Here is an 8,833-nt window from a genome sequence, read left to right as displayed (position 1 = left end):
CGAAAGTGCAACACTTTCGATGAATGATTAAGTGGACTGTATTTTTGTATTATTTTCTTCTTCGTGCGCGTCCCTATCTGAGATGGCACTCCCAACACCGACTTAAGTATGTTGTACCGTGGATGGCCGAGTATTAACTCTTTCTTCTGCTTCCAATTTTATTTCACCTCGGTATAACTTTAAATACGGAACAGGAACAAACTAACTTCTAAATTAACGTCAACTTCACAAACAATAAAAATAACAAACGCAAAACTCGGATTTCCAACTCGCGGGGTTTAACCTCTTCTGCACCCGATGGCTGCTGTCACTTCACTCCCCCCCATGGTTCTCGTCGTCGCTTATATAGTTTCCTCCAGGTAACCCAGAATGTTCTTGAAATCTCCAGTCCAGGTGCGAAATTTCCCGCTTGTCAGTGTCATATTTGACAGTAAATGGGGCCCAAATGGGGCTCCCATTTACTGAAATACCATGAATTTCGATCCCCCATTCCAAACGTGAGTATCCCAGGCCATTTCCGTTACAATATGAATGCACCCAACCGACGAATTAAAACCCGATTATCGGCAAAATTAAAATGTATATTGCACAGAACGTTATTTCTACACACACCCGTCTTGTTTGTTTTCTTTTCAATTACCTTAGTTACTAGAAACAAATACAACTTAAAATAAAAAACTAATTGTGACATCGCCCCCTAGACTAACTTATGTGGTTGGCAGGAGAGACAAATAGATCTTGTTTACTCATTTCTGTACATTCCTGTAATTAATCCAGTAATATATATTCTTTCATTCATAATACATTTTTGAATTCTCCTCGAAATTGTAAATATATTTCACGTATAATATCCTATACCTAAGTCTAACTGTTTTTGACAAATTTAAAATTGTATGTAAAAAATTACAGATGCAACCACTCGAATAATTAGTCATTTGTCCTATAAAGGAATATCTGCTACTTAATTTGAGTCGCATTTCTTGTTGAAACGGACTTACTTTAATGGAATTTCGGCAACATTTTGATAACTATTAATATAGTGTAGGCGTGAGTAACTCACTGAATTTTTAGGAATTGGCGTTATGCTGCGCAAATGGCTTCGTGCGCCAACTCAACGCCCCGGCGCAGAAACTCAGTTCATTTGCTGGGATAATGTTGATAACTTATTTAAACTTTTTTTAGATTTTGAGATATTTTAAAGGCTATTTATTAATAATATTTTTAAAATTTCTTCAAAATTACAGAATTTTTCAGTTTTAGCAAAGTTATTCTTTCTTCTAAATGGTCAATTTTCTTAAGTTTCACTTGTGTGTTACAAATGCTTACAATCTAAAAATATTTTCCGTGAAAAATTATGAAATAAATTTCGGATCCTTCGTCGCTTCGCAAAAAGTTCTGAACTCGCTTTGCAGGGTCAAATTAGGTACAAAACATTTTATTTAAAAATCGCGTCAGCTCTTTTTCTCTCAAGACTGTAGTTTGTTTAAAAAAATGTGGTTTTTTAGTTTTGACTGAAAGACGCTCTATTTTGTAGTTTTAATAGAAAATTAGCTTTGTAAAAATTTCACATCTTATTTTAAATACTGTCACTCTTGGTTGTCATGACGAAAGTTGCCATTTTTAAGACAGTCAAATGCCAAAGGAATACTTACAGCTGTCAGTTACCTTTTGAAAATAATTAATAATCATCCCAGACGCATAAATTGTACAAACGAAGATTATTTGAACTTTTTTATTATTTATGGAGAATATGATAGTTATATCAACAACCGTTTATACATTATTATTATTATATCAAGAGCAAAAACCAGTTTTTTTAAATCTAGAGTTCTCTACTTTTTCTGGTTGCTTTTATAAATTGAACATGCACTGTTATTTAGACGTATCCAAAATTCTTGAAATTTTTTATAATGTGTTTAACGGCACAGCGTGAAGGCTTCAGTTGTTCAGTGTCACATGTTCTTGATATAGCTTTGTCAGATTCTTCATAAATAAAAAATGTTTGCTTTCTAAAAAAATATATTCCTAGTACTTTCAACCTAGTTCCTAGTACTTTTATTATATTATTGATAAATGTTATTATACTGATGGCTTGTGCCTGCATTTCGTTTGATCAAAAAAATAATATTTCATAGCATCTTTAGTGCAATCTTTGACTGTAGTACACGTTTCTGTGTTAAATGGTGTCTAAAATCTTAGTTTTTTTAAGTGCATTTAGACAATCATATACCTATCATATACATAGTCAATAACCACTTTATCGTCCGGCGTCCGGCGATTGTGAATATAATTGCGTTGATGTTCAAAAACTTAATTGCGGTATAAACAACCCATATTTACTTTTCTGAAGTAACGTATAAAGAATTTCGAACACCCTGTAGTCTTTACTCACGAATTAAGGAAAATCCTAACCTCAATCAACCTAAAAAACAGACTTAAAAACAACTGATTACTTAGTCCGCGCATGCGCACTAAAAGGGTGATTCAAAATTGGCGTCATTCTTCTGTGGGTGTTTTGGAAGTACAAAAAAAATGGTTAAAAAATTAATTGTTATTATATAATATATTTTCGATCTATTATTGTTATTATTGACAAAGACCTCTGCTATCTACCTAACTATCTGTTAATGACAAAAAACATCATTGCCGCTTTGACTTTTCATCAAAAAATTGTAGCAGATAACTTTTTTAATATAAAAAAATTTCGTAATTTGAAGCGAAGATAGTAATTTGTCGTTTTGAATGCTCAAGTATTTCAATATGCTACCAATTAAACATGGAACAATTACAAAATAATGCGTAATAACAAAGTTGAAATTCAATTTTCAATTGTCAGTATACTCTAGAAATAAAAAAAAAACTTTTTTCAATCTTTGTCTCGTATTTTTCAAGCGATCTTCTATAACCCCTTAAAAAGAATGACTCCAATATTGATTCTCCCTGTATATAAATAATTCTAAAAGATCAGTTTTAAGATTTGTGGTTGTCAGATCAAAGGGTATCTTCTCCCGGGGCTGCCTCTTCCCTTCAGTTTTGGCGTATTTATCGCCTCTTTAGAAATTCCCATTTCTTGGCGCTTTTCTAGCTTCACTCACGACTTTAGTCGATTTCTTTGTTCGTATAGTTTCACTCTTTCCTTAAAATCACTAAAATTTGTAGCACCATATAAAATAACTTTATTTGGTAAGTCATCGCAAATGCCATCTATTATACACTGTATAATCACCTCGCCTCTACATCAGCTCCGCTTTTTTTCTTTCATTAATTATTGACATGAGCAACTTATGTGCTTGAATGCAGATTACTTAATTTGAAACTCTCCTGTTAGCTTCAAGTATCGCCCACAACTTGATACCATTCTCGGATTGTACGAAATGTTTAGCTAAACCTCGTAGCGACAAATATTAGTTTTTGCAGATCATTCCATTCGGTTATGTAAGCCAAAATGTCTTGTACTATTCTCTATGTCTCTGAAAGTTAAATAAAAAAGCGTACTTTTTTGCTTTGTTTTTAAACCACTGTTCGCCTTTCATCGTCTTCCTCATATTCTTCTACCACTTCTACGTCGTTTTCGACTCTATTACTGCTTTGGCCCAAGTTTAATCATTCACGAAGGAACAAATTCGATTCATCAAAGTGTCAGCTTTATTCCTTTGATTTAGCTGTAATAGAACGCAAATAGAAATTATATCGGATACGTCAATGTTTTCCTTTACATCTTTGATTTTCTGAGCAAACTTAGCTAATTCTAAATGAAAACCCGTAAACTTCCGGAAATTCTTACGCGTTTTCCGCGAATGACAATCGGCCTCATAACCTATAAAAGCAATGCTTTAACTTTACTTAACTTATTAGTTCAGTAATATTCAGCGCAACTCTATCAAAATCGACTAAAGTAGACATATTAATATACCGATTAAGTCCAATTTTTGCGGAAAAGTGTCAATGTGTTACCTGAAAGCGAAAAGACGACGTTCGTAAACAACACAATTAAAAATTACGTTCTAATACTTCATATCAATGAATAATTTAATTGAATGAAATTGATCATACATAAATTGTCAATTAGCTTCTAGATATACCGGAAACTAAAGTAAAACGCCAGTTTCTCCTTATTTCGCTTAAAACTGAAGTACCTACCTGGTCACAACGCAATATGGATGTCACAATTAACTCGTCCAAAATTACAGAAACACCTGCAGTCTACTATCCACCAGTCAGCTCTAATCAGATCTAACTCCGACAGATCTCACGCAATCGCCACTCAGAATTATCATTCAACAGCCAAAGCTGTTCGACGTTTTGTCCACCCTTTTGTTGATAAATGCACTTTTCGTCTTCGTCTTCTTCTTCTTTCGTCTTTATTATTTCGTCTTGCCTTCGTCTATCTCTTAATCTTTCCTTCGTCTATGCCGGTTGATTATTCCTGTCGCTTTGTCGATCCCAGTTGACTATTCCTTCCTCAGTCGCTTCGACCTCGGTTGAGCCCCCAAAATGTAGGATTTTTCAAAATAATAATTTTTCTAATGTTGATTAACCAACCCTACAAGTGCGGTTGACGTCTTTTTGTCTTGCAGGGCAGTATACTGACTCTTTGAACTAAATTAAATTCTTTAAAAAGGATTTACGCTGCTTTCTTTAAATTGGCGTCTTTTCAGCGTCGTTTCATCTTGTGTGCTCCCCCGTTGTTATGATTGCATGGCTTGGTAAATTATGACAGAGAACGGATACATATTTAATTCTTACAATTGTTATATTCAGTTAGAAATTGAGCGCAGAAAATATGATGTATGGCAATAAACAAAGAGTAGGACTGAAGATAATACTTTATATTCAGTCCCCTAATAAGACCTGCAACTGGACGGGTCCTTCTGCTAAGCCGAAAGCCGCCAAAGGCCGTCTAAAGCCGTAACTGCTGTTCTCACCGGACAATGGATGGTCAACTATCACATGCATAAAACCGGAGTAGGGGATGAATCTGTGATTCTAGACGGTCGGACGGAGGACAACGCAAACGTCTAGCTGGGTACAAGTGTCGACCAACATGGTGATTGGGCAGCATTCTATTGCCTTAAAGACGTTTATTCATTACCGTTTTCAAAATATAGGTACTCGACGTGTGAATATCCTGACATCATTACTGTTTTTTAATAATATATAATAAATGTTTTGAATTTAATTGAAAAAATATTTGAGTTTACCTCGGTTATTTCAGAAAAAATGGGGTCTTCTTATTTTCTGTCACGCAACGCATTCTTGATGTTAAGACGATACGAATCTCTCTTCAGCTTATAGTTGCAAAATATGTAAATATATATAACGAATTTATTAGGGCTTATTTTCAATTCTCTATATTATTTCTATGATTAATTGTGTTTACCACGGATCAAAATGGATTTTTTCCCATCATATACCCTTTGATTCCTTTATGATTAAATCTTCTCAATTTAGTTAAATTTTTTAGCCTTGGATTAGTTCAGCTACAATTTTTTTTTGAACATACGCGCGATGGCTTACATTATGTATACATATAGTGTGTCAAGTGTATCCTGTCTCTATAGCTCTTCCTCGTTTTACTTCTATTTTAAACAGACAGAACTTCTTCCAATCACCAAAATTAATTGATTTTTTTAGTCCTATTCAGATACAAGTTGTAGCAGACGTTCATGAAGAACATACACAAGAGCAGTCACAAAAACATGCTACAATGCGAAAAGTATTAAGTAATGCTGAACGCCAAAAACGATTTGGTGCTAAAAAAGGAGCATTAAGTAATAGATCAACTCAAAGTAGCTTTCATCAACCACGAACTAGTGCTGAACGTCAAAGATTATACAAAACAAATAAGAAATTACGACAAAAAAATACAGAAACTCAAGAAGAAGAGTTTACACAAACCCAAGAAGAGCAATATGTACAACATCTCGTTAAATAATGTTAAATGTTGCAAATAAAAAAGATATTTTACATTCAAAAGGAAATTAAATTAAATTTTACCTATTCCTGATCCATTTATAAATTATTAGACTAACAATAAGTTCAATATTTTATGGTTTCTATAAATATATGAAGTTATCACTTCTGTCGTGCGTCCCGTGACGCACACTATTTTTTTTTAATGGTAAACGGTTGGCTGTGATCCTTTTGAAATCCAAATTTTTTCTGAATTTAACGATATAATTGTTTGTATGTTTTTCTCCTTTTGTGGCCGTAAAACTATAAAAAAACATCAAAAATGTGTAGTAGGCTCTGGAAACACGAACTATATTATCACACAAAACAAAAATGAAAGAACGATTCGTTTAAATTAAATGTTCAAATTGACTTCCGTTTACGTCCAGGCACTTTGGCATCTTCTAATCAATTTCCATGACACCTTTCTTATGGTTTGTGGACGAATACTTCTTAATGCTGAAGGTATTCTATTTACTAGATCTTCAATATCATTGGGTTTTGTTTTTCTACATCTTGGTTTTAAGGAAACCCCACAGAAAATAGACCACCGAATGGGTCCTGCATTGGCAATCCAACCATGAACATGTTGTAAATATTCACATACAAATCGTGAGTTGTGTGAATGTTGAAAATATATCATTTTAAAAGGCTCACAGCCAACTATGATTACCATTTAAAAAACAGATATTTACTTTTTATCTCGTAAATCAAGTTGACTATGACAACGAGTGCTAGTTTATTGGATTCAACGCAAAAAGTTCAACCAAGGGCAATTTTATTTTTTTTCCAAGTTAAGCAGTTTACGTAATATGTGATAATTAAAAAAGTGCCAATTTTTTGTCTTTTCAGGATATTTCAGGAACCTAGTCGGGTACCTAAATTTTGAAAACGGCAATTAATAGGCAATCGAATTCTGCCCAATTTTGCCCATTTAACGGATTACCTGCCTTTAAAAAGGTAGTTAGTTACCGATACAAAGACTCAGAAAATGGACACCCTGTATATCTTCTTTCACACACCCGCTGAAATCTGCATTGAGACAAAAATATGAAGAAGACTTACATAGATTATAAATACGAATTAAGTAGATTTATTTCAAGCTTTCAATTACAGTGGACACGGATATATTGTCTGACGCATTAGTTTGTATTTTAACTTCCATTTGAACTTCATTGCTGTTCTATTTCTGCTTACATAATGGACCTTATAATATAATTAGATGTGTTGACGTTGGACTTGAAGAGTTTCAAATCGACCCATTCCTAGAAATAAGTAAGGATGCTTAATACGATCGTACTATCAATCAGCTGCAAAAATGCGAAGAAATGATGTTAATAGTATATTACACAATAAGAGTTGTAAGGAACACAATCAAATCCGTTCTAAATGCATATAAACGTTTTTGTTTCTATCGCTTTTCTGTCCGAATTAAGTGGGGGGTCTCGCTTCGTGGACTCGCCCTGTATACCGAGCAATTTATATTCTTCGGCGCTACGCGCCTCATTCATGTGCGAGGTATTCAACAGCCTTCCCGACTGAAGTATACAGGGTGTTCGGAAAATGCGTTAGAAAATTTTCGTTAATCTTCCCCAGTGTTGCTTGTGGTTTTGTCATGGAGAAGATGTCTCTCTTGATGTTGATTATTCGCTCCAGATTGATTATATCATCCGAAGAACAGGGCCTATGTCGATTTTATTCATTTCTGACGATATAATCTGTGATAAGTTGTTGTATGATTTCGTGCCTCGTGCTTCCTACGCATACTGGACTGTGATATTTTTGCCCATGTTCCCCAATACTTATTTGTAAATATGTTGTTGGGTAAGTCGAAAGCACAGATTATTATTCAGGTGGCATTTTCATCAAAGAACAAATAAATGAAAAACAGGATATTTCTGTCATTAGAGCTAGTGCATAGCATCGGGTTGCTCACCACTAAAACCGAGTTCATAAATCATCTATAATTTGAGAAGATGGTAGATATTCATTGATGTGTTGAAGGTTGTTGGAAATCTACGGCTTCATATCACAAAAAGCGTATATTTTAGTTATTCCTAAAAATGCTCCAAATATTTTTTTATCTGTAAAAAGTATTTATATAAACAATAAACAACAAGTAATATAAAGGGTGATTCAAAATTGACGTCATTCCTTTTAAGGGGTGATAGAGGCTCACTTGGAGAGTACGAGAAAAATAATGAAATTTTTTTTTTCCAAAATTTCTAGAAGATATTAACAGTTGAAGATCGAATTTCAATTTTGTTATTAAGCATTATTTTGAAATTGTTGCATGTTTAATTGGTAGCATATTGGAATACTTAAGCATTCAAAAAGAAAAATTACGATCTTTGCTTCAAATTACGAAAATTTTTGATATCAAAAAAGTTCTCTTCTACAATTTTTTGATGAAAAGGCAATGATGTTTTTTTGTCATTAACAGATAGTTACAGGCGGATAGCCGTTGTCTATAGTAACAATAATTTGTCAAACTGTGACTTACTTTGAATTTCTCTTCACGAATTTGCTGATATGCGATTAGTTTAGGGAAAATGCTACAGTAACATAGCAGAAGCTGAAAGAACTCACGCCAACACAGGGCGAGGAGACTGGTTCCAGGAAGATAGTGGACGACAATAGATGTTCGGATTCCAGGCACAGTATTGGACATAATCGAATCAGCGCCTTCCAGGGGCACTCAGAGCACAATAACTGACACCGTGACGTGATGTTTAACGCAGACATAGCCATTTAAGGCTTTTTGTCTTTGCTGGTAGCCTGCAAGAGCCTTGGTGGGTTTGGGGTGGGGGTTTTGGTGGTTGCGGGAATGAGAGCGAACGAAGAAAGAAAAAAAGTAGGGGTACGGAGCGAGAAAAGTAGT

General features: G+C 34.2%; 1 protein-coding gene and 1 long non-coding RNA gene across 6 annotated transcripts in view; one reads left to right on the top strand and one right to left on the bottom strand.

Moving 5' to 3' along the window:
- Nucleotides 1-8,833, top strand: part of LOC125503442 — a 15,034-nt gene that overhangs the window by 4,586 nt on the left and 1,615 nt on the right. Inside the window, exon 3 of one of the 3 annotated variants that reach the window (XR_007280859.1) lies at nucleotides 5,635-5,674. The exons of 1 other annotated variant lie outside the window; for it this stretch is intronic. This is a non-coding gene — a long non-coding RNA (uncharacterized LOC125503442). Of the gene's footprint in view, nucleotides 1-4,837; nucleotides 5,177-5,634; nucleotides 5,675-8,833 lie in introns of those variants that run through there. One more of the 3 variants, XR_007280858.1, reaches the window with a different exon arrangement.
- LOC109537616 (tyrosine-protein phosphatase non-receptor type 4) overlaps nucleotides 7,030-8,833 on the bottom strand; it is a 73,723-nt gene continuing 71,919 nt past the window's right edge. For all 3 annotated transcript variants that reach the window (XM_019904424.2, XM_019904425.2, XM_019904426.2), the window contains exon 18: nucleotides 7,030-7,217. The gene's annotated coding sequence lies outside the window, so the exon portion shown is untranslated. The remainder of the gene's footprint in view (nucleotides 7,218-8,833) is intronic.

Source organism: Dendroctonus ponderosae, unplaced genomic scaffold (assembly GCF_020466585.1).
Source record: "Dendroctonus ponderosae isolate FM_Combo_2020 unplaced genomic scaffold, Dpon_F_20191213v2 Dpon_F_20191213_2, whole genome shotgun sequence".
NCBI classification, from domain to species: domain Eukaryota; kingdom Metazoa; phylum Arthropoda; class Insecta; order Coleoptera; family Curculionidae; genus Dendroctonus; species Dendroctonus ponderosae.
The sequence above is the reverse complement of the archived record's forward strand: the minus strand, read 5'-3'. Positions and strand labels throughout refer to the sequence as shown.